The 27,035-nt window shown below is 40.0% G+C and overlaps 1 protein-coding gene across 9 annotated transcripts in view; it reads left to right on the plus strand.

The window, feature by feature from the left end:
* The first annotated feature begins 1,511 nt into the window (after positions 1–1,511).
* The window catches only part of LOC123763717 (uncharacterized), a 413,873-nt gene continuing 388,349 nt past the window's right edge, over positions 1,512–27,035 (plus strand). For 8 of the 9 annotated variants that reach the window (XM_045751026.2, XM_045751043.2, XM_045751066.2 and 5 more), the window contains exon 1: positions 1,512–1,642. The gene's annotated coding sequence lies outside the window, so the exon portion shown is untranslated. The remainder of the gene's footprint in view (positions 1,643–27,035) is intronic. The other variant, XM_069302062.1, reaches the window with a different exon arrangement.

A 27,035-nucleotide genomic window follows, 5' to 3' on the forward strand; every position in this document is an offset into this window, starting at 1 on the left:
AGGGTCAGGACTGGAGTAAATGAAGGTTGTGTCGTCAGCAAATAGAATTGGTTTGAGGTGTTGGGAGGCATTTGGAAGGTCATTAATGTAGATGAGAAAGAGGAGAGGGCCAAGTATGCTGTCCTGAGGAACACTATTACGCAAAGCGTTTCGGGCATGATAAACTTAAATGACAAGCTTAATACTAATTGAGCATAATGAATAGAATGAAAACAAGAAATGAAAACATAGATGAAAAAGCAGCACAAATACAATTATGTCGACAAACAGCGCTCTTTAAAGAAAAACAGACATTGGTTGACAATAGAAGGGTAAGGTAGGTTACAGGGAATTTATTAGGTATAGCTTCGTTTTTATCTTAAACTGGTTGAGAGAGGTACAGTCTTTAACATGGTTGGGAAGGTCATTCCACATTCTGGGCCCCTTGATTTGTAGAGCATTTCTAGTTTGATTAAGTCTCTCCCTGGAAAGAGATTAAGTCTCTCCCTGGACATCTGTCCAGGGAGAGTTTCAGAGCAGGATTTGCATTTAAGAACAGGGTTTTGTAAATGTAGTTGACACAAGTGAATTTGTGGAGTGAGATTATGTTTAGCATGTTTAGGGAGTTAAACAAGGGGGCTGAGTGTTGTCTGCAAGCAGAATTTGTTATTATTCTGATAACAGATTTTTGCTGGGTGATGATGAGGTGGTTTGCAGTGGTTGAACCCCATGCACAGATACCATAATTAAGATAGGGATAGATTAGTGCATAATATAGAGAGATGAGAGCAGAGTTAGTTAGTTTTAGTTTAGTTCATTTATTATGCACCCCATACCCATCTTGTGGGCGGTAGTGGAAAGGGTTACAGAGGCACATAATGGGCTCAGGGACTGAACCCCACAATTCATTTAGCTAAGCAAGTTACAATCTTGATGAGCTAGTTACAAAATTCAATAAGTCATCACATCAACAATGGGTTCGAGATCGACCTCAAGTACAGGTTCTAAATTAAGCAACTGACATATGTGGAGAGCTAGTGTCAAAATTTATGTTTGTCCTGCACACCGCCCCCATCCAGTGGGCAGCGGTGGATAGGTTACAATCACTCAGTTACTACCTACAGTTAGCAAACTGGGGATATTTGGCTAAAATTTCTGGTAGCAGATCATTTTGAATGAAATATTTACGCATCGCTGGAACTGCTTATAGAATTGTCTCTAAATTCACGTATCTTTTCGCACTCCATCACATAGTGATGGAGGGTGTGCGAATAATTTTGTTGACACACTTTACATTTGGTCAGGTCTACATCAGCAGAGTTATGTACATAATATCTGATTTTGGAGAGTATACCAACTGTTTTAGAGACTTTCTTAGTTATGTGTTGTATGTGGGTACTGAAGTAGTAATATCTAGGAGCCTGCTGATTTAATTAGATGATCCATAGATTTGTGGCTCCTCTTGCATAATAGTATGATGATAGATGGAATTACTGCCGTCGATTTCATTTTGGTCACATCTGCCCGTGCTGATGCGTAAGACGCGCGTCAGTTGTTCTTTGTTTACATGAGGACAAATTGGGTGTGTGTGGACGGGTCGTGACACGGCGCTACCTTCACCTATCATACACAAGGGAAAGACACCGACACCTCACAAAGAATGGTAAGATAGAGAAACCCAGCTAGAGAGGTGAGGAGTGAGGAGCACAGAAGCCGACCTATGAAGCAGGTGTGGTGTGCTCCGATGCTTCACGCTTCTTTCAGGTCTTTTGGTTGATTTTGTTAATTTAGTTTATAGGTCAACCTGGCAAGAACCGTGGGCCACATATAGGGGCCACGGACCAAAGAATAGTCGTAGCCCACAACTACACCCCACAATAGTGTGGGGAAAGGGGGGGGGGGGTCAAGTCACGGCGTACACAAGCCGGTTTGCAAACGATTTAAAAAAAAAAAGTCACAGCACCACATCTGTGCCAGGTAAGTCTACTACGGGCTCACCATAGCCCGTGCTACTTGGCACTTGTTCCGAGTAGCTGAATCTATAACAACAACAGATTTTAAAAACTTTCTGAATTTTCCAAACCCAATCCAACCATACACAAGCTCATTTTCTGATTGTCAAACCATATACAGTATAATGTAAGGTTCTGATGCATTACATTATGTTAGTCTTAGCTGTGTTATTTTGGTGTGGTATGGGTTAATTTGGGGTAGTATGGGTTAGGTTGGGGGTTTGTATGGGTTAGGTTGGGGGTTTGTATGGGTTAGGTTGGGGGTTTGTATGGGTTAGGTTGGGGTTGGTATGGGTTAGGTTGGGGGCAGTATGGATTAGGTTGGGGTGGTATAGGTTAGGTTAGGGTTGGTATGGGTTAGGTTGAGGTGGTAAGGCTTAGGTTGGGGTGGTATGGGTTAGGTTAGTGTGGTATGTGCTAGGTTGGGGTAGTGTGGGTTAGGTTGGGGTGGTATGGGTTAGGTTAGGGGTGGTATAGGTTAGGTTAGGGGTGGTATGGGTTAGGTTGGGGGTGGTATGGGTTAGGTTGGGGTGGTATGGGTTAGGTTGGGGGTAGTATGGATTAGGTTGGGGTGGTATGGGTTAGGTTGGGGGTGGTATGGGTTAGATTGGGGGTGGTATAGGTTAGGTTAGGGTTGGTATGGGTTAGGTTGAGGTGGTAAGGCTTAGGTTGGGGTGGTATGGGTTAGGTTAGTGTGGTATGTGCTAGGTTGGGGTAGTGTGGGTTAGGTTGGGGTGGTATGGGTTAGGTTGGGGTGGTATGGGATAGGTTGGGTTAGGTGAGAGTTAGGTTAGGTTCCATTGGATTAGGTTAGGAAGGTTTTAATATCCAATGGCAAACTATCTTTTGTACAATATGACTTGTATCTGAGCCATATACCCTGGTGATACATGATCGAGCCCCTGTTAGAATCAGACCCAACTAAGGAATGAGTCAACCGATGTATCGTGTTTCCAAATTGCTCGCCCATGATGGAATAGACGAATGCCGAAAGAATATTGTTGAAAACATCTCGATAACTTATTAAACCAAAATTATTTATTAGTCAGAAGAAAGACAGAAACGGGATCTATATGGAAAACCTCTTCCAGACAAATATTTTAAGTAAAACCGAAGATTTTTTTTAAAAGTGGCAGTTTTCATCACTCATCGAGCACGAATGCCACAATATTCATCTCAGAATAATGCTTATTTCATGCAGATTCGCTAATAAATGTAAGAGTTTTATATGTCGCAAGAAAGATAGAAATATAAGCTTCATTTTAAATACCTTTCCATGAGCATATTTGAATTAAAAGCGAAGATACGTGTATTTTTATAATTGCCGAGCACTGACCCTGCACAGATCGATCGAAGGAGAAACACTCTTAGAACACTGTTTATTTCATGTAAATATGTAAATAATCATAAATGTTTTATATGTCTCAAGAAAGATAGGAATATAAGGTTCATTTTAAACAGATTATCATAGACATAATTAAAGTTCTAATGAAGATTTATGTTTTAATAATCGTTGAGATCTGACCCCGCACAGACTGATCGACAGAGCAACTCTCTCTCAGAACAATGTTTATTTCACGTAAATTTGTTAATAAAGACAAATGTTTTATATGTCTTAAGAAAGATAGAAATATAAGCTTCATTTTAAATACTTTACAATAGACATATTTAAAGCTTAAGTGAAGATACATAGGTTTTTATAGTGGCGTTCAGTAGCTTGTCGGGTATAGAGTGCAGACGCCTACGCACTTGCCGATACATTGTGTAATGAACAAAGATACGCTAATAAAGCCTAAAATGTTACATGCGTTTAGAAAGACTGAGCTATAATTGTTATTGTGAGTGCACCAAAGGAAATATATCTTGTTGGAGAACAGATATAGCAATTTTAAATTAAGTTTCGACTCTCGCCTCTCGCCCGGGCAAGAGTTGGGGCGACTCACCCCATCTATTGGAGATTCTGTCCACCTAATGGCCCAAAGCTACTCATACCCTCCTAGCATTACATAAGTAATGAAGAAATATGTTATATTTGCTTACTATAATGTTAGTGCTGAATGCAGAACATGAGAAAACATAATTTTACTCTGAAAAAAATATAATTTCATAACAAAATAAGATGTAAATATGTGATATAAAAAGAAGTTGACGGTCCAAGCGAAAATGTTGAGGAGTGACTTATCCAAGATATATTGTTGTCTTGAAAGTGTTTGCTGGCATATCAGCCTTCTGTGTACATTGATCCAGTCGTCGCACTTCTTTGCTCAAATTATCGCAAATGTAATTTATGATGTTAACAAGTAGAATCCGTATCTTTAATAAAATCTAACATAACTAGTCAAAAAACATTAAAGATTATTTAAAAATACATGACTGGAAGTTAAATCGACCTCGTAGAACAATAGTGTTGGTCTATAGATACTAATTGTTATTTGTTGGTATGCGTTCGCTACTTAAACTACCATGTACTGTACTTATGTAACATCTCCTATGTCTCTTCACACATGGAACACTGAACCTTACACGTTCTGATATATTGTTTAATTAACTCTTACACTGCTACAGCCTGGGCTGTAAATGGGGGTATAAGTTGGGGCTGGGTGAAAAAATATTTGAATTATGTGAAAATTAGTATTAAATGTTAAATAAATCTCCAACTTATTGGCTTCAACGTCGTGAAAGTTTAATCCCAATATTTTCAGAAATAGATTTTAGACAAATTTAAAAAAAAAATAGAATGCTTTGTTGATTAGGAGAACAGCTCCTATTAACTGGAATTGAGGGATAATTCAGTAATAAAGAAATGCAAGCACCTGTCCAATGCACAAAGAAGAATAGTAGTAGCTAGAAGTGTCCACAAAGAGAGACATGGCCGGCTGTGCCGGCCGAGCTGACAGCACGCTGGACACGTGATCCTGGGTTCGATCTCGGGCGCTGGCGAGAAACGATGAGCAGAGTTTCTTTCACCCTATGCCCCTGTTCCCTAGTAGTAAATAGGTACCTGGGAGTTAGTCAGCTGTCACGGGCTGCTTCCTGGGGGGTGGAGGCCTGGTTGGGGACCGGGCCGCGGGTACATTAAAGCCTCGAAATCAACTCAAGATAACCTCAAGAAAGTGGATATGTAGTTGGTGCCTTTGTAGCATTGCTGAGTAATACATAATGACACCAATAATAATGAGTAAGTATGTTATTATGCTCTATTTTGTTACATATCAAACAAATACATTGTCCAATTGCAATATCTGTTACTTTCACCAATGTCCACAAATTCCTTTTTAGGGGAATTTTTTTTGTTTTTTGTTTTTCTTCTTTGTTTATTATCTGATTGTGTTGTAATCTCTACATCCTGGAGAGTGCATACCCGTCCCTAACTAAGTGAAGATAGAATTAAATTGGTCAACAAATAAATCAGTCATAACTGGCAGAACTTGGTACTTTGAATTTTTTTTGGCTGATATTTTCACAAATTTCAAACTTTATTTTCTTCGTCTCTTTAGGTTGTTATTTGCGACCAGATTAGGGCTTTTTCACTTATATAAAGTATACATCTTTATCCCCTAAATAATTATAATTATCCCTATGTTTTGATTTGGGGGGGTGGAGTATTTTTTCTTGACTTCTTTCCAACACATATTTACCTACAACTTTCACATATTCGAATACAAATGCCAAACAATGTTTATTAAAACAAACAAGTAAATAAATGAATTAGAACCACCTTATACATTGTCAATAACTTCAACGTCAATTATCTCTTAAAGTAGAGTTTCAACTTTGAGTCAGCTTAAAAAAATCCAGTTTCTGACTGATTCTCACCATTTTTACATATAGTGTGCGCAGCTGTCTGTTCTACAATCCTATTAGAATGAATTTTTCATAAACCCTAAACATTTGGAGTTATAAATTTTGCTGTCTGAATTTGGTACATACTTCAAATGCCACATTGACAATTTTTTTTTACAGTAAACTAATCTGAAAATCTATATTCTAAATCTATTAAAATGAAGATCATATACTATTCTGAGAGCATAATACCACTTAATGAACAAACAGTGATATTTAATATTTTTGCAGGGGAGCTGAAAATCTGAAATTTTCAATACAGTATTAAGGTTTTAATTATTTTAAATTTTCTTGTTTTTCAAGTTACGTTGATGATCATTTAGATAAAGTTGGAGCATTTGTCTAGTAGATTATGCAAAAAAAAATTGGAAAGTGTTAGAGCAAGTTTGAGAAATTTAACTTGTGGTGTCATCAGGTCCTGTCGTATATATACGCCATGCGCAGCTTAACCGCTGTGATGCGCCGAGTTTATTGCGACATTCCCCTTGTGCACATGAAATCAAGCGTTTCCAAAAAATTATTTGTTGGTTGTAAAGTGATAAATTCCCTTCCCTGAACATGTCTCTGTAAAAATAAATACCAAATTCCACCTACTTTGTCTGTAGGGACGTGGACAAGGTGCACTGTGAAGTCATCCTGGGCTGGTCGCCCGTGCATGAAGCTCCCAGAGGCGGTCACGCGGGCCATGCAAGCAAAGCGAGTTGCGACAAATATATTTTCAATTATTATTTGTTTCGTGCATTTCCAATGTGATTTTATTTTTATTTTTTATCGTATATGATGCATATTTGTGTCCTTTACAATATGTATACAATAGACATTCATAATGCTACATGGAACATGTCCTTTACAATATGTATGCAATAGAACGTTCATAATGTTCCATGGATCTGTGATATATGTCAGTAATGTGTCTACAATAAATGTTTATTGTCACAATATTACTTGTTAAAAATTCACTAAAATTACAATATGTACAGTTTTACACACTATTTACACAGTAACACACTGTATTACACTCATTCAAAAGGTGACACCCATTGATTTTTCATTCAAAAGGTGACACCCCTAGTGTTAACACTTGCATCAGAGGAGCTCCAGCATATTTCAACAATCCTAAGTATTGTAATACAGGTTGATGATAGTGAGTGGTGTCCCATGGAACATAAAGGTGTAGTGCTTTTGAAAAATAGGTGAGATAACAGGAATGTGCTAAGGGAAGTGGAAAAAATTGGATGAGAAAAAGTTGCCCTAGTGTTTACAGTGCAGAGAAGAACATTCAAGATGGCCGCCGGCAAGAGGGAAAAACAAAACAGAGCTTGATTTTGGGGGATTCAATGAAGAAAGCATTGATATAAGCAGTCTACACAATAAAATGGCAAAATTAGATATTATAGTGAACTCTGATGTAGAAATAATCAGTAAATTGAAAGAAAGTAATGACCATTTGAGTAGCAAAGTTTTGTCTTGAAGGTTTAGTGAAAGACTTGTGCAAGGACAAGAATGAATTGGAAACAAATTGAAAAACCATGGAAGGGGAAAATAAACTCTTCAAAATAGCTCTGGAAGAAGTTAAAGCAAATTTAAATATAAATGACTACAATAGGTAAGGTAATTCAACAGGAGAAACAGCTTTTGTCAGCACAGATGGAGGAAGTTACACAGGGAATAGAACAGTGCAAGAAGGATATGCAACTCACTTTTGCACAAGTGGCCAAGGAGAAGGAAAAAATTGAAGAAGCAGTAAAGGAAACCAAACACTGCAGCAACCAAGATAAAACAAACATTAGGTTAGAAGTGAGAAAGGAATTGGCATCTAACCCGAAGTTAGTGCAAAACACAGTTGATTGGAGTAAGTCCCTGATAATTTTTGGTTGCAAAGAAAAGGAGATAACATCTAGGTCAGAAAGAGCTGTAGAAGAAGCGAAAGTAGTAGATAAAATTGTTGGCCTCGTGGAAGGTCTTACTACCATTGAGAATGTGTGTGATTACAAGAGAATAGGCAAGTACGTAAAAGGGAAAAATCGACCTTCGAGGATCACTCTAAACGGTGCCAAACAGATGGAAGACGTACTAAGGAATGCTAGAATATTACAAAGTGATGAGGATGGGAAAGTATGGTCATTGAGACGAGATTTTTCAAGAGAAGACAGAGAAAAGCTGAAACTAAACCTCGTAGAGGCAAAACGTCTAAATGAGAGCAGGAACGAAGAAGAAATAAATTCTTTTTCCTACAAAGTGATAAGGGTAGGCAGGCACAATGGTACAAAAAGGCAAACCAACAAAATTGCTAGAGAGAGGGGTAGTGAAGAATAAGGAGAGGGGGAACATGTTCCTGAAAATAGTATACACCAATGTAGATGGAGTGAGATCGAAGATACTGGAGTTAAGTGATGTAATACAGCTGCAGACACCAGACATTGTTGCACTCATGGAGACAAAACTTGGAGATGTTATTTTAACCACTTAACTGCACCAACCGAGTATTCTCGGTCGGCAGGAAACTGCGCCAACCGAGAAAACTCTTTTTGATTTTTCGATGCCAATTCTAAATGTGTACAAGGTTGGTTGTGTACGAAATGGACTCTTAGGACCTCCAGTGAGAGGCAGCCATCTTGGAAAAAATTCCCAGAATGCCCTAGGGCTGCTGGCTGGGTTAGTACTGAATGAGCAACCATGGGTGGCGCACATGCCTCTGGCTCCCAAACACCTGTCCGACGCGATGTAGAAAGATAACGCTCTGTCTGTGAAATTCAAACCTTATTGTTTGAAAAACATAAGGGTCATAATATTGGTGAAGTTAGGCGCAATAAGGACCTAACACAAAGGTCGGATGCAAGTGATTCAGCACCTATGAGTACAATACAGCGAGCGTATCCAGTTGTAGCTCTGAGCATCACCCTTGCAATCCTATGCTATCTACAATTTATTTAGATGATACATAGATGAATCGTTTTCTGCGTTCAGTGATGATGCATCTGATACAAATAGCATAGATGAACAGTGTTAGTGGCTTCCATGGTGGTGTTTTCCATAGATATTTTCAAGAATACCTGAATCTCTTCCTAACTGACAGACACTCTTTGAGGCTAGCTGAATCTCTTTCTGACTGACGGACACTCTTGAGGTAAGCTGAATCTCTTCCTGTGTGGGACCATACAAAGCAATCTTTTCAAGACTACCTTACAAATTGATCTTTTCCTATAATCTTTTCAATACTACCTTATGCTTTACAAGCTTGGGTACATACAATCTACAAGTACTATAGCCAAGGGTGTACGTGAGTGCGTTATTTCCAAGCACAGAGAATGAAGAAACAGGAAGCGAAAATTTATCTGTACCTGGTGCACTGAGAGCGAAGTCGCGCTGTGTACCATGGGCTACTTCGTTGATTATTACTCACTTCCCAAGTACTGAGTGTGTAATACAGTGTGTTACTGTGTAAATAGTGTGTTAAACTGTACATATTGTAATTTTAGTGAATTTTTAACAGGTAATATTGCGACAATAAACATTTATTGTGCACACATTACTGACACATGTATCACAGTTCCAGGGAACATTATGAACATTCTACTGTATACATATTGTAAAGGACACAAATATGTATCATATATGATAAAAAACAAATAAAACCGCTTTGGAAATACATAAAACAAATAATTGAAAATATATTTGTAGCAACACCCGGTGCTTGAATGGCCCGCGCGACCGTGTCTGGGCGATTCACCTACGGGCGACCAGGCCCTGATGACATCACAGCGCACCTTGTCCACGTCCCCACAGACAAAGTAAGTGGAATTTGGTATTTATTTTTACATAGACATGTTCAGGGAAGGGAATTTATCATTTTACAAAGAAAAAAGAATTTTTGGGGAACACTTTATTTCATGCGCGACGGGGAATTTTACAATAAACTCGGCGCAGCATGGTGGTTAAATAAGGTCATATTCCCAAGGGGCTACTCAATTTGGAGACGGGACAGAAAAATTAGGAAAGGCGGTGGCGTTGCTGTGGTGGTGAAAGAACACCTAAAGGTGAACGAAATAATGATTGCCAATCCAAGAGAAGTTGACGTAATAGCATTAGAGATCTGCTATGAGGATGATAAACTATGATGATAAACTAACTACCATTCAAGCTGTCACAGCAATCAATCTTATATTGTTTCTGCTCTATTGTGCCTACCAATTTTTTTCAACTACAATTCAAGCTGTCATTGCAATCAATCTTAGCTCCCTATGTGCTTTAATTTACTGTACCTACAATTTTCTCTCATCTTCTTTTTTTCATTCCATGTAACTGTTATCATTTTTTTGTCTATAAATTTTGCAAGTATTTACCTCCTTAAAATTTTCTTAGATTAAGGACCTGCCCGAAACGCTGCGCGTACTAGTGGCTTTACAAGACTGTAATTACCATATTATGTATCCTCACATTCCCAATGTACATTCTTGTATATGCATAAATAAATAAATAAATAATGATCATAAATGCATATAATCCACCACCTAGCAACACATGGACAAAGGAGAAGCTAGATAGTAAACGTGAAGGTCTTATAACAATAATGAGAGAGATTATAGCGAGAACGGATAAAGATAGATCACACCTGTTGATAGTCAGGGACTTCAACTTGAAATACACAGACTGGGAAGCATATGAAGCTAGAACAGGATTTTTGGACCTGTAGATTTGAAGACCTCATCCTGGAAACATTCTTGTATCAACATGTTAAACAAGCTACGAGGATGAGGGAAGGGGACATTCCCTCCATGTTAGATTTGATATTTACCAGGAAGGAGGAAGAGATATTTGACATTCAGTACCTTCCTCCCTTGGGTAAAAGTGACCATGTCTTTTTGGGAATAAAGTTTGCAATGCATTATAATCTGGAAGAAAATAAGGAGGTTGAAGCAGTTGAAAAACCTGACTTCAGGAGAGGACATTATGGTGACCTAGAAAATGTTTTAGTGAGAATTTTTGGACAGACTTGTTGCTAGGCAAAGAAGTAAATGAGGTGTATGTCAAGTTTTGTGAAATATATGATAAAGGCACAAAAAAATTTACACCAAAACAGAGATGCAGAACTAGGAAACAGGATTGGTTCAACAGAATTTGCGAGAGGGCCAGAGACCAAAAGACACAAAAATGGAATCAATACAGGAAGAGGCCAAACCCCCAAACATACCAGCGATACAAAGATGCGAGAAACAACTACACGACAGTGAAGAGAGAGACAGAAAGAAATTTTGAAAAAGGGATTGCAGACAAATGTAAAACAGAACCAGGTCTATTCTATAAATTGATAAACAACAAATTGCAGGTAAAGGATAATATTCAGAGGTTGAAAATGGGAAATAGATTCAGGGAAAATGAAAAGGAAATGTATGAAACATTAAATGAAAAGTTCCAAAGTGTGTTTGTACAAAATTAAATCTTCAGGGAACCAGACACAATAAGAATTCCAGAGAACAACATAGAGCACATAGAGGTTTCTAGAGGCGAAGTGGAAAGAATGCTCAAGGAGCTAAGTTAGAACAAAGCAGTTGGTCCAGATGGAGTTTCACCATGGGTTCTGAGAGAATGTGCACCTGAGCTCAGCATTCCACTTCAACTGATTTTTCAGGCATCCCTCTTTACAGGAGTTGTAGCTGATGTGTAGAAAAAGGCAAACATAGTTCCAATCTACAAAAGTGGCAGCAGGGAAGACCCCGTTAATTATATACCTGTATCATTAACAAGTGTCATAGTCAAAATATTGGAAAAAATAATTAAAAGTAAATGGATAGAACATTTGGAGAAAAACGATATAATATCAGACAGGCAGTATGGTTTTCAATCTGGAAGATCCTGTGTAACAAAATTGAAATTGAAATAAGTTTATTGGGGTAAAATACACACAAAGGGATGAGGTAACTCAAGCTATTCTCACCCCGTTCAGTACATCGTGTTAATACATACATATACACACATCACAAACAATAAACATATTACCAAACATTCTGAGAGATAAACATCTACATTTCCTCCTTTACACAAGTAGTATGGTACCAGATGTACACAAATACTTTTATGACCTAGGTATACTGTATAGACAATTTGCAAGAGACATGCAGATAATTCAACAAAAAATTACAGTCTTGGTGCAAAATTCTTATATCTCTCAAGAATATCATCAACCTTTCTGTTGTGACACATCCAGGCTATTTGTTCAGGAACAGTCCTTATCTTAGTGTTTCTATATACATTAACCCTTAACATGCTAGGGGTATAATATCCTTTCTTCCCCACAGGCGCATGTAATTTTGAAAAAAAAAAATATTTTTTCTTCCTAACCTGTTAATTTGTGTTCACTGATCACGGGAAAAATAATAATAAAATCGTAAGTGGCATATATTGCCCGCTATAGGGCGGGGAAGTCTGGCAAATTATAGGCGCCGATTCAGCATGCGTCCCAGGCAGTCTGTTGCTCGCCAGCTGTCAGACCGGAGTTGCCACAATGAGATAATTACCTAATTATTTCAATGTCTCTGATTGATTTTTCATAGTTTTTTTGCTGTAATATTATTCAATAGTGTGTAGTTTGATATATTTATATAATAAAATGAGTGAATCATTGCTGTACTCAAAAATATGGTGTGCATATTGTTGATTCAATTACTGTATGTTCATCAATCAGTGAACAAATACTTTGTCGGTTATTACACTAAAAGCACAGGTTATATACAAGTATCTGCATGTTATGTTCACTATAACGAACCACTAAGTAGCTATTATGAGTCAAAAAGTAACGAGGAGTGACCGCTGTGTACTGGCCAGCCACTCCCGCCCTCCCTCAAGTCATCTGACTCACCCACATTCTCCTCCCACAATACTGTTTTTGCTATAATTCACTATATACAGACATTATATATAAGTATCTACATGTTTTGTTCACCATAACTGTACATCTAAGCTTGTATGGTGAGTAAAGGCACAAAGACGTAGGACCTCACACAGCTGATGGCTGCCGCCCTCAAGGCCAGACGCACTAATATTTCTCCTCCAACAATACTGTGTGGTGTTATTACGCTATATATCTTATATACAGATGTTATATATAAGTATTTACATGTTTTGTTCACCATAACTGTACATCTAAGCTTGTATGGTGAGTAAAGGCACAAAGACGTAGGACCTCACACAGCTGATGGCTGCCGCCCTCAAGGCCAGACACACTAATATTTCTCCTCCAACAATACTATGTGGTGTTATTATGCTATATACACACATTATATATATAAATATCTACCTGTTTTATTCACCATACTTGTACAAATAAACTGGTATGGTGCCCAAAGACCATCGTGGTAACCAGTAAACAACACCATCGTCTGCACGGTGGCGTCGTGCAGACGACACCTCCGCCCTCACCAAAATGGCGGCTCCAAACCTTCTCTTGCTGTTTATACCCTCTATACACACGTTATATATAAGTATCTACATTTGTGTTCACCATAGTGAACCACTAAGCTGGTATGGTGAGTGCAATCAATAAAAGGTGGCCACACAAAGTCAGAAGACATCGTCACCACCCTCCTTCCCACAGCATTACTCCTCCCTCCATGGCGCACAGCGCTAAATATCACCACAATCCTGCTATTATCAGAACCCTGGTCAGTTTTATCACAGTCAGGGGTCTTCTGTAATAATATCATCGCTACATAATAGCATGAACAAGTATATTTTGGCATTTTTAGGCGATGCTGTGGTCACAAGCTGAACAGCAGTGCTGTTAGCTCATGCTGCGTGCGTCAGGCTTGGTTGCTCACTCAATACTGAGGCCAATAACACCTGGGAGTTTGGCCCACGATTTTTTTAAAAAATGGTGTCTGTTTACAAGAGCCCTGATGATGGTGTGGTGAACCCCGTGTATCCGTGGGCCATTTAAATCTTGTGTAGTACTCCAACACGTCATATGAAGTGATGCGCAGTTGACTGGAACAACGTCCAACACGTCATATGACGTGATGCGCACTATGGGTTAATCAACGGACAATCAAGAACATAATGGGCTAGGGTGTGAGACCTTAACATACCACATAGTTTACATTTCGTGTCATTATCATGAACATCTATCCCATATTCCCAATAATACTTGTACCCAAGCCTGAGCCACATCTACACAGTCACTCCAAGCATTTCTCCTTTTACCATAAGTGAAATGGGTGTTTTGACTCACATGTAGTGTTGCATGGTTTGACTTCTCTCATACATTATACTTCTCCTCTCCACTTCTGCCTGTGCCTGAATATTTCTGATTTTGCTTCTTATTTGTCTCATTGTGAATTCACATTCAAGGTCAACTTGTGGTTTTGATGTGGCACGTTTGGCCAAGTCATCCGCCACTTCGTTGAGCACTATTCCAACATGAGATGGATTCCACATGAATTTCACACTATGACCTTTCAGCTGTATCTCAGTTATTCTTTTCTTACAATCCTCAACTATGGACATGAAGACTGGGTTTCGACTGTTTAAGGAATCAAGTGCTCCTTGGCTATCGACAAATACAAAAACATTTTTGTCGTCATGACACACTTCCTCTAAACATGCCAGAATGGCCTGCAGTTCAGCTTGTGTGGATGATATATAATTACTAAGTCGAAGTTCAATTATCCTGTCCATAGTCCCAAACTCAGTATATTCCTTTATTAGGACACCACACCCTGCCCTGCCATCCTCTGCCACCGACCCGTCACAATATACATGTAAACTGTTGCCTCTTGGTAACCGAGATATCATGCTTCCATACAAATACCGTACTTGTCCCGGTTCATGATGGATCTTTTTCACCTTGAGGGGTACAATTTCGACGTCTCCTGTGTAACGAACTTACTCAGTTTCTATGATCGAGCCACAGAGATTTTACAGGAAATCTTGGTTGGGTTGACTGCATCTATCTGGACCTAAAAAAGGCTTTTGACAGAGTTCCACATAAGAGGTTGTTCTGGAAACTGGAACATATTGGAGGGATGACAGGTAAGCTTCTAACATGGATGAAAAATTTCCTGACTGAAAGAAATATGAGGGTCGTAATCAGAGGCAATGTATCGGATTGGAGGAATGTCATGAGTGGAGTACCACAGGGTTCAGTTCTTGCACCGGTAATGCTCATTGTCTACATAAAGAATCTACCAGTTGGAATACAGAATTATATGAACATGTTTGCTGATGATGCTAAGATAATAGGGAAGATAAGAAACCTAGATGATTGTCATGCCTTTTTTAGAAGACCTGGACAAAATAAGTATATGGAGCAACACTTGGCAAATGGAATTTAATGTGAATAAATGCCATGTTATGGAAAGTGGAATTGGAGAACATAGACCCCACACAACTTATAAATTATGTGAGAAATCTTTAAAGAATTCTGACAAAGAAAGGGATCTAGGGGGGTTCTAGATAGAAAACTGTCACCTGAGGACCACATTAAGAACATTGTGCGAGGAGCCTATGCTACACTTTCTAACTTCAGAATTGCTTTTAAATACATGGATGGAGAAATACTAAAGAAATTGTTCACGACTTTTATAAGACCAAAGCTGGAATATGCAGCGGTTGTATGGTGCCCATATGTTAAGAAGCACATCAACAAACTGGAAAAGGTGCAACGACATGTCACTAAGTGGCTCCCAGAACTGAAGGACAAGAGCTATGAGGAGATGTTAGAGGCATTAAATATGCAAAAACTAGAAGATAGAAAAAAGCGGCTTTATGATCACTACATACAAAATAGTAACAGGAATCGATAAAATTGATAGGGAAGAATTCTTGAGACCCGGAACTTCAAGAACAAGAGGTCATAGATTTAAATTCATGAAACAAAGCTGCCGGAGAAATTTAAGAAAATTCACTTTCACAAACAGAGTGGTAGACGGTTGGAACAAGTTAGATGAGAAGGTGGTGGAGGCCAAAACTGTCAGTAATTTCAAAGTGTTATATGTTATATGACAGAGTGCTGGGGAGACGGGACACCACGAGCATAGCTCTCATCCTGTAACTACACTTAGGTAATTAATTAGTACTTTGGAATTGCGTAATAATCAACGAAATAGTCCATTATACACAGCGCTACTTCACTATTTGCACCAGGTACAGGTAGATTTTTACTTCCCGTTTCTCTGTTCTGTGTGCTTGTAAATAACGCAGTCATGTACACTGTTAGCTTTAGTACTTGTAGGTGGTATGTAACCAAGCTTGTAAAGCATAAAGTAGTCGTGAAAAGATTATAGGAAAAGACCAATTTGTACGGTAGTCTTGAATAGATCGCTTTGTAAGGTCCTTTGACTGGAAGAGATTGTCATTCTTGGAGAGTGTCAGTCAATCTGGAAGAGATTCAGTCATTCTCGGAGAGTGTCAGTCAATCTGGAAAAGATTCAGTCATTCTCGAAGAGTCAAGTCAATCTGGAAGAGATTCAGCCATTCAGGAAGCGATTCAGCTATTCTTGAAAATATCTATGGAAAACGCCACCATGTAAGCCGCCGACATTGTTTATCTATGCTACTTGTATCAGATGCATCATCACTGAACCCAGAAAACGATTCATCTATGTATTTCTATATAAATTCGAGATGACATGTGTGGACAAGGGTGGCGCTCAGAGCTACAACTGGATACGCTCGCTGTATCGTCCTCATAGGTGCTGTATCACTTGCATCCGACCTTTGTGCTAGGTCCTTATTATGCCTAGCTTCATCAATATCATGACCCTTATGTTCTTTAAGCAATAAGATCTGAATTTCACTGACAGAGAGCGATCTTTTAACACTTCGTTGGACAGGTGTTTGGGAGCCAGATGCGCGTGCGCTCATGGTTATCTTGAGATGATTTCGGGGCTTAGCATCCCCGCGGCCCGGTCCTCGACCAGGCCTCCTTTTTGTTACACATCCCCAGGAACCAGCCCATTGCAGTTGTGTAACTCCCAGGTACCTATTTACTGCTAGGTAACAAGGGCATCAGGGTGAAAGAAACATTTTGCCCATTTGTCTCTGCCTCCACCGGGGATCGAACCTGGAACCTCAGGACTATGAATCCGAAGCACTGTCCACTCGGCTGTCAGGCGCCCGCACTGATAGCCTGGTTGCTCTCTCAATACTAACCCAGCCAGCAGCCCTATGACATTCTGGGAATGTTTTCCAAAATTGCTGCCTCTCACTGGAGGTCCCACGAGTCCATTTTGTACCCAACTTACCGCGAGCGCGTTTCGACCGTGTACGAAAAAATAAAAAATACTTTTGTCGGTTGGCGCAGTAATGGGCAATTGGCATTTGTTGTTTGGTGCAGTGCAGTGGGGAAGGGTTAATAGTGATTCACAAATAAAGTGAATTACAATTGTATATAAAAAAATCAAAATGTTTATTCAGGTAAAAGTACATACATAAAAGATGAGTTACAAAAATAATGTTGGATTTATAGATAGAGCTAATACATACAATGCTTAACGCCACTAATACACACAGCATTTTGTTCAATATGTTATCAATTGGACAGTGACAAAGTCATTTTTGCATTTTAATCACAGAGCTTAGAGCTTGTTGAGAGAGAAAAGATATATATATATATATATATATATATATATATATATATATATATATATATATATATATATATATATATATATATATATTTTATTAAATATGACCGAAAAAGTAAGATTAATAATTCTAACACGAATTTTCTCAATCTTTCGTACATTATGCTTCACTGTTGGAGGTAAATAAAAAATCACTTCTCCAAAATTCATTTTTATTTCTAGTCTGACGCGACACGGGCGCGTTTCGTAAAACTTATTACATTTTCAAAGACTTCACAAATACACAACTGATTAGAACTTGCATTTCCCTGATTTTATATCTACATTTGAGTGAGGTGGGAAGGGTGATGTGGCATTACATTTGAGTGAGGTGGGAAGGATGATGTGGCATTAGAGGATATTAATAGGGTATTAAAAGTATCAACACAAGACAGAACACGAAACAATGGATATTGAATAGAAGTGTTTGTAGAAAGCCTATTGGTCCATATTTCTTGATGCTTCTATATTGGAGCGGAGTCTTGAGGTGGGTAGAATATAGTTGTGCAATAATTGGCTGTTGATTGCTGGTGTTGACTTCTTGATGTGTAGTGCCTCGCAAACGTCAAGCCGCCTGCTATCGCTGTATCTATCGATGATTTCTGTGTTGTTTACTAGGATTTCTCTGGCGATGGTTTGGTTATGGGAAGAGATTATATGTTCCTTAATGGAGCCCTGTTGTTTATGCATCGTTAAACGCCTAGAAAGAGATGTTGTTGTCTTGCCTATATACTGGGTTTTTTGGAGCTTACAGTCCCCAAGTGGGCATTTGAAGGCATAGACGACGTTAGTCTCTTTTAAAGCGTTCTGTTTCGTGTCTGGAGAGTTTCTCATGAGTAGGCTGGCCGTTTTTCTGGTTTTATAGTAAATCGTCAGTTGTATCCTCTGATTTTTGTCTGTAGGGATAACGTTTCTATTAACAATATCTTTCAGGACCCTTTCCTCTGTTTTATGAGCTGTGGAAAAGAAGTTCCTGTAAAATAGTCTAATAGGGGGTATAGGTGTTGTGTTAGTTGTCTCTTCGGAGGTTGCATGGCTTTTCACTTTCCTTCTTATGATGTCTTCGATGAAACCATTGGAGAAGCCGTTATTGACTAGAACCTGCCTTACCCTACAGAGTTCTTCGTCGACTTGCTTCCATTCTGAGCTGTGGCTGAGAGCACGGTCGACGTATGCGTTAACAACACTCCTCTTGTACCTGTCAGGGCAGTCGCTGTTGGCATTTAGGCACATTCCTATGTTTGTTACCTTTGTGTAGACTGCAGTGTGGAAACCTCCGCCCTTTTCCATGACTGTTACATCTAGAAAAGGCAGCTTCCCATCCTTTTCCGTCTCGTAAGTGAAACGCAGCACGGAACTCTGCTCAAATGCCTCCTTCAGCTCCTGCAGATGTCTGACATCAGGTACCTGTGTAAAAATGTCGTCAACATACCTGCAGTATATGGCCGGTTTCAAGTTCATGTCGACTAAGACTTTTTGCTCGATGGTACCCATGTAGAAGTTTGCAAACAGGACACCTAGGGGAGAACCCATAGCGACCCCATCTACTTGCTTATACATATGCCCATCCGGGCTCAAGAAGGGTGCCTCTTTAGTACAAGCTTGGAGTAGTTTCCTCAGAATACTTTCTGGCATGTCAAGAGGAGTACGGGCTGGATCACGATACACTCTGTCGGCTATCATTCCGATTGTCTCGTCCACAGGTACGTTGGTAAACAGCGATTCTACGTCCAACGAGGCTCTTATCCCTGTGGCCCGTGCGCCCCGCAGTAAGTCCACAAATTCCTTTGGAGACTTCAGGCTGAAGGCGCAAGGAACATAAGGAGTCAGCAGGCCGTTGAGTCGCTTTGCCAATCTGTACGTGGGTGTGGGTATCTGGCTAATGATTGGCCGAAGTGGGTTTCCAGGCTTGTGCGTCTTGACATTTCCATACGCATATCCAGGTTTATATTCCCCATCTGATGGGGAATCATCTGAAGGCTGATGGGCGCCTTCAGCCTGAAGTCTCCAAAGGAATTTGTGGACTTACTGCGGGGCGCACGGGCCACAGGGATAAGAGCCTCGTTGGACGTAGAATCGCTGTTTACCAACGTACCTGTGGACGAGACAATCGGAATGATAGCCGACAGAGTGTATCGTGATCCAGCCCGTACTCCTCTTGACATGCCAGAAAGTATTCTGAGGAAACTACTCCAAGCTTGTACTAAAGAGGCACCCTTCTTGAGCCCGGATGGGCATATGTATAAGCAAGTAGATGGGGTCGCTATGGGTTCTCCCCTAGGTGTCCTGTTTGCAAACTTCTACATGGGTACCATCGAGCAAAAAGTCTTAGTCGACATGAACTTGAAACCGGCCATATACTGCAGGTATGTTGACGACATTTTTACACAGGTACCTGATGTCAGACATCTGCAGGAGCTGAAGGAGGCATTTGAGCAGAGTTCCGTGCTGCGTTTCACTTACGAGACGGAAAAGGATGGGAAGCTGCCTTTTCTAGATGTAACAGTCATGGAAAAGGGCGGAGGTTTCCACACTGCAGTCTACACAAAGGTAACAAACATAGGAATGTGCCTAAATGCCAACAGCGACTGCGCCCATGCAACCTCCGAAGAGACAACTAACACAACACCTATACCCCCTATTAGACTATTTTACAGGAACTTCTTTTCCACAGCTCATAAAACAGAGGAAAGGGTCCTGAAAGATATTGTTAATAGAAACGTTATCCCTACAGACAAAAATCAGAGGATACAACTGACGATTTACTATAAAACCAGAAAAACGGCCAGCCTACTCATGAGAAACTCTCCAGACACGAAACAGAACGCTTTAAAAGAGACTAACGTCGTCTATGCCTTCAAATGCCCACTTGGGGACTGTAAGCTCCAAAAAACCCAGTATATAGGCAAGACAACAACATCTCTTTCTAGGCGTTTAACGATGCATAAACAACAGGGCTCCATTAAGGAACATATAATCTCTTCCCATAACCAAACCATCGCCAGAGAAATCCTAGTAAACAACACAGAAATCATCGATAGATACAGCGATAGCAGGCGGCTTGACGTTTGCGAGGCACTACACATCAAGAAGTCAACACCAGCAATCAACAGCCAATTATTGCACAACTATATTCTACCCACCTCAAGACTCCGCTCCAATATAGAAGCATCAAGAAATATGGACCAATAGGCTTTCTACAAACACTTCTATTCAATATCCATTGTTTCGTGTTCTGTCTTGTGTTGATACTTTTAATACCCTATTAATATCCTCTAATGCCACATCATCCTTCCCACCTCACTCAAATGTAATGCCACATCACCCTTCCCACCTCACTCAAATGTAGATATAAAATCAGGGAAATGCAAGTTCTAATCAGTTGTGTATTTGTGAAGTCTTTGAAAATGTAATAAGTTTTACGAAACGCGCCCGTGTCGCGTCAGACTAGAAATAAAAATGAATTTTGGAGAAGTGATTTTTGATTTACCTCCAACAGTGAAGCATAATGTACGAAAGATTGAGAAAATTCGTGTTAGAATTATTAATCTTACTTTTTCGGTCATATTTAATAAAATATGTCTACAGGAAAGACTGCTACCAAAATATACTAATATATATATATATATATATATATATATATATATATATATATATTAGTGTGTGTGTAATTACCTAAGTGTAATTACCTAAGTGTAGTTACAGGATGAGAGCTACGCTCGTGGTGTCCCGTCTTCCCAGCACTCTTTGTCATATAACGCTTTGAAACTACTGACGGTCTTGGCCTCCACCACCTTCTCACTTAACACTTTCGCTCGGGGATGACGCAGCATTGCGTCATCCGTTTACTGGCGGTAATGCCGGGGATGACGCAGCATTGCGTCATCCACTTTAAAAATTCGCCAAAAATCAGGTTTTTATCCGATTTTTTTGGGACTGGTTTTAAAATGTGCGCCGATGTCTTCCCATTTTCTTTGTTGAGCCTTGTGGCCCTCAGGCGGCTTGGCACATGCCGTGGGCCCATTGTCTTTGCTCCACTGTTGTGACCAATGTCGCCTCCCCTCGCATCTCAAACGTGTGAACATTTCGGCTATTTCCCGTGGCTATATTTCTTACTGCGGCTTTAGAAACTATCTACGCTTACTCCACGATGGATAGTAATCATGAACAAGGCCCTTCCAGGAAGAAAATTGCAAAAGAAAGGCTTGAAAAGGGTGGGAATTGGGAGTGTAGCAGGAAGGCCTCTGAGCACTCACTCACGGCTAACGCGTGGCCCGTCTTCAACTCGTCGGCGGTTGGAGCGTGACCAGGTTTTTTTTTTTATATGCTAATGTTCCTCTAGAGAATTTTATTACGAACCCATTGAGACCAAATTGAAAGACCTAGGACAAAAATTGAGGTGACCAGAGTGAAAATAGTGAAAACATTTTATCACGTTTGCGCGCTCCCGGGTAACTCGTTCGCACTTTCTCTGTTTGCTGCGGGTAATTAGCTGGGCTTTTGGAGTTTATATGCATTTAGTGTTGTAGAGAATTTTATTGCGAACACAATGATACCAAATTTAATCTCGTAGAAGGAGAATTGAGGTGACAAAGTTGAAGAGAGTATACACTTTTCGAAATTAACGCGCGCTTCCGTGACACGCTGGGGCCCATATCGCCCTGTCGAGGGGTGGCGCGCGGGGTGAGCGAAAGTGTTAACTTGTTCCAACCGTCTACCACTCTATTTGCGAAGGTGAATTTTCATATATTTCTTCGGCATCTGTGTTTAGCTAGTTTAATTCTATGACCTCTTGTTCTTGAAGTGCCAGGTCTCAGGACATCTTCCCTGTCGATTTTATCAATTCCTGTTACTATTTTGTATGTAGTGATCATATCACCTCTTTTTCTTCTGTCTTCTAGTTTTGGCATGTTTAATGCTTCTAACCTCTCCTCGTAGCTCTTGCCCTTCAGTTCTGGGAGCCACTTAGTAGCGTGTCTTTGCACCTTTTCCAGTTTGTTGATGTGCTTCTTAAGATATGGGCACCACACAACAGCTGCATATTCTAGCTTTGGCCTAACAAAAGTCATGAACAATTTCTTTAGTATATCGCCATCCATGTATTTAAATACAATTCTGAAGTTAGAAAGCATAGCATAGGCTCCTTGCACAATATTCTTTATGTGGTCCTCAGGTGATAGTTTTCTATCTAGAACCACCCCTAGATCTCTTTCTTTCTCAGAATTCTTTAAAGATTTCTCACATAATATATAGGTTGTGTGGGGTCTATGTTCTCCTATTCCACATTCCATAACATGGCATTTATTAACATTAAATTCCATTTGCCAAGTGGTGCTCCATCTACTTATTTTGTCCAGGTCTTCTTGAAGGGCATGCCAATCATCTAAATTTCTTATCCTTCCTATTATCTTAGCATCATCAGCAAACATGTTCATATAATTCTGTATACCAACTGGTAGATCATTTATGTACACAATAAACATCACTGGTGCAAGAACTGAACCCTGTGGTACTCCACTTGTGACATTTCTCCATTCCGATACATTGCCTCTGATTGCTGCCCTCATTTTTCTATCAGTCAGAAAATTTTTCATCCATGATAGAAGCTTACCTGTCACCCCTCCAATATTTTCCAGTTTCCAGAACAACCTCTTATGTGGAACTCTGTTGAAAGCCTTTTTTAGGTCCAGATAGATGCAGTCAACCCAACCATCTCTTTCCTGTAATATCTCTGTGGCTCGATCATAGAAACTGAGTAAATTCGATACACAGGATCTTCCAGATCGAAAACCATACTGTCTGTCTGATATTATATCATTTCTCTCTAGGTGTTCTACCCATTTAGTTTTGATTAGTTTTTCCAATACTTTCACTATTACACTTGTCAATGATACAGGTCTATATGATCGTGGAGTTCTGAGTATGTTTATGGTGTGTGTATATAGTATGTGATACTGTACAGTGTATAAATAGATTGTATATATACATAAATTAGCATGATACATTGGAAATATGTGCTGGATATGTGTATGCATGTGTCATGCACGTAATACGGTGTCTTCGGACAGTACAGATGTTCTACTGCCATGATGTGTACGTGGTGTTCATTATACATAGGATTGGCATGAAAAAACAAATAAAATGTATTTGGAACTGTGCGCAAAAAAGGAACAAAAATATATTCATGGCAACTCGTGCATCTTGACCCGGGTGCCCTACTGTCCGCAGAAGCGTATGCCACGGGCGACCATTGGTTGATGACGTCACACGCGAACTTACAGACCCCATAGCAGCCAAAGTAAGTACAATTTCGACTTTTTGTTAAATATCCATACTCAGGGAAGGGTTTTTGACACTTTGAAAAAAACAAATAGAATTTTTTCCAGAGAATTTATTTTCTGCACACTGGGGGGGGGGGGGTTACCCTATTTGGAAGCCATGCAGTTGAGGGGTTAAAATCTGTATCAGAAGAAAAACAGATGTAGATATTAATTAATGTGACAACATTTCAAGAAATATATATCTTAAGTTAAATAAATAATACCACCGCAGCACCGGTGTCCGGACACATGAAAACTACCTATAGGCATCAGTGGGGATCACAGGCGGCACAATACTGATAAATTATGTAATTCACAGAGATGCATTGATAAACATTAGTGTTTTATATTTTATTAAAAATACATATATAAACTTTATTTCAAACATTGAATGTAACAATATTTCAAGTAAAAGAACCAAGATATATTTAAGATTGAATGATTTCCTATAAAGTTGCAATGATACCTTAATTGCACTCTATCATCATCATATACAGAAAGAAATTAACTTTATTAAATTTAAGTCACTTTAATACACAAAACAGAAGTAAAGAAATATGTATTCACCTAGTTGAATTCACCTAGTTGTGCTTGCGGGGGTTGAGCTTTGCTATTTCGGCCCGCCTCTCTACTGACAATCAACTGTTACTAACTACTAACTAATTTTTTTTTTTTCACACACGTACACCCAGAAATGCAAAATGCCAGTAGCACAGGCACTTGGTATAGTGTGGAGGAAGAGCTTGGACACGAGGGAGGTACCAGATGCGCTGAAAGCAGCAGACATAGCCCCTTTACACAAGGGAGGGAGCAAAGCATTGGCAAAGAATTATAGACCAGTTGCACTAACGTCCCACAAAATAAAAGAATTTGAGACAGTGATCAGGAGTCAGGGCACTAGTTTCATCGAGATCAATGACATCCACAATCCAGGCCAACATGGATTTAGAGCGGGAAGTTCATGCTCTCACAGCTACTTGAACATTACGACAAAATCACTGAGGCACTAGAACAAAAACAAAATGCAGATGTTGTATACACAGACTTTGCAAAGGCATTTGACAAATGTGACCATGGAGTGATAGCACACAAAATGAGGTCAGTGGGTATAACTGGTAAAGTAGGACACTAGATACACAATTTCCTGTCGAATAGAACACAAAGTGTAACAGTCAGTCAGTAAAATTTAGTTCGAGCGCAGTTAAAAGCTCTGTACCGCAAGGTATAGTCCTTGCACCACTGCTTTTCTTTTTTCTTATATCAGATATAGACAAAAATACAAGTCACACCTTCGTGTCATCCTTTGCAGATGACATAAAAATCAGCATGAAAATTACCTCTGCTGAAAGACACTGAAAAACTACAAGCAGATATTGACAAAGTATCGATTGGGCAGCAGAAAATAACATGATGTTTAACAGTGATAAATTCCAGGTACTCAGGTACGGCAAAAATGAGGAGCTGAAACATAATACAGGGTACAAAACAATCGAATCTGCCCATAGTAGGAAAACACCATGTCAAGGATTTGGGAATAATGATGTCCGACGACCTAACGTTTAGGGGAGCATAACCAAGCAAATCTTGCGTCAGCCAGAAAAATGATAGGATGGATTACGAGAACCTTCAAATCCAGAGATCCCATCACAATGTTTGTACTCCTCAAGTCACTTGTGTTGTCCCGTCTTAAGTACTGCTCAGTACTTACTTCCCCCTTCAGAGCAGGAGAGATTGCTGAAATAGAGGGAATTCAGAGAACATATATGGCTCGCTTAGACCAGATAAAGCACCTAAATTATTGGGATCGTCTCAAAGCACTCCAAATGTACTCACTAGAAAGGAGATGAGAGAGATTACCAAATAATATACACATGGGAAATACTAGAGGGCCAGGTCCAAAATCTACACATAAAATAACAACGTACTGGAGTGAACGATATGGAAGAAAATGCAGAATAGAACCAGTAAAGAGCAGGGGTGCCATAGGCACAATCTGAGAACACTGTATAAACATCAGAGGTCCACGGTTGTTCAGGGTCCTACCAGCGACTATCAGAAATATTGTCAGAACAACTGTGGACATCTTCAAGAGAAAACTAGACTGTTTTCTCCAAGGAGTGCCGGACCAACCAGACTGTGGTGGGTATGTGGGCCTGCAGTACGCTCCAAGCAACAGCCTGGTGGACCAAACTCTCACAAGTCAAGCCTGGCCTCGGGCCGGGATTGGGGAGTAGAACAACTCCCAGAACCCCCATCAACCAGGTATCAACCAGGGGTGGAGATTCAGAGAGAAGAATCCAAGTGAACATCTTGAGGGACACAGCTGCTCTACAATCGATACTCCTCAAAGCAGCTGCACCCAACATCACCTACACTGGAGAAACTGTCCTCATCACTGACCTCACTGCACCCACTCCATACCCACTCGCTAGAGTCCACCTGGATTGTTCGTTCGTTCATGGTGAAGTCCAAGTCACCATCAAGGAGAAACCTTTCCCCATGCCAGGAGTTTAACTTCTCCTGGGTAACGACTTGGCAGAAGATCAAGAACCCATGGACCTTATCATCAGCGACAAACCACAGGTATGTGACTCTTCCATGGAAAGTCCTGTTATGAAATACGTTGCAGAGGAGGTCCAACCGACCAACGATTCCGAGGTGTTACGGTATCGACACCATCACTGGAGTATAGAGTGGCGAGTTCAGCACCATCTATGGGTCTGCACTCCAACTCCCCGGTATTTGGTGCAAGTCAGACAGTGCCATCTATTGGTGGTGGCATGATATCAGTGAACGGTTCTGGTTTCCTGTCTCAGTCAGTATGTGAGGTCGATGAGGATGACCTCTGGTGGGTGGTGTATCAAGATCAACACCATCTAAGTTGTGGCTACAAGTTACAATTTCAATTCCTGGTGAAAGGGTGTTATCCTAAGGGCACCCAGTGTACTGTCCATCTAATTAATGACAGTTTATGTTCACAGGGGTGACGTAAGCAGGCGATTGCACCAAGAAAGGCAGTTCACCTTGGGCAATCCTAAACTCTTGACTTGGTCCCATGTGAGGACTAAGTGGCCGTCGGTCAGAGTTGTGTTAGCTGCTGATGTATGCAGTGTTGTATGGACCGACGTACCCAAGATTGGCCAGGAAGAGTTACATGATGATAGGGGTGCGTCTGTCGAGAAGTGCTGCTAGCACGCCGCTAGAGACTTCTGCCAGGGTGTTAGCTATCTAGCTTGAGACCCCTATCAGTGTGTTGCTGAACC

This window comes from Procambarus clarkii, chromosome 5, assembly GCF_040958095.1.
Source record: "Procambarus clarkii isolate CNS0578487 chromosome 5, FALCON_Pclarkii_2.0, whole genome shotgun sequence".
Lineage (NCBI taxonomy): Eukaryota > Metazoa > Arthropoda > Malacostraca > Decapoda > Cambaridae > Procambarus > Procambarus clarkii.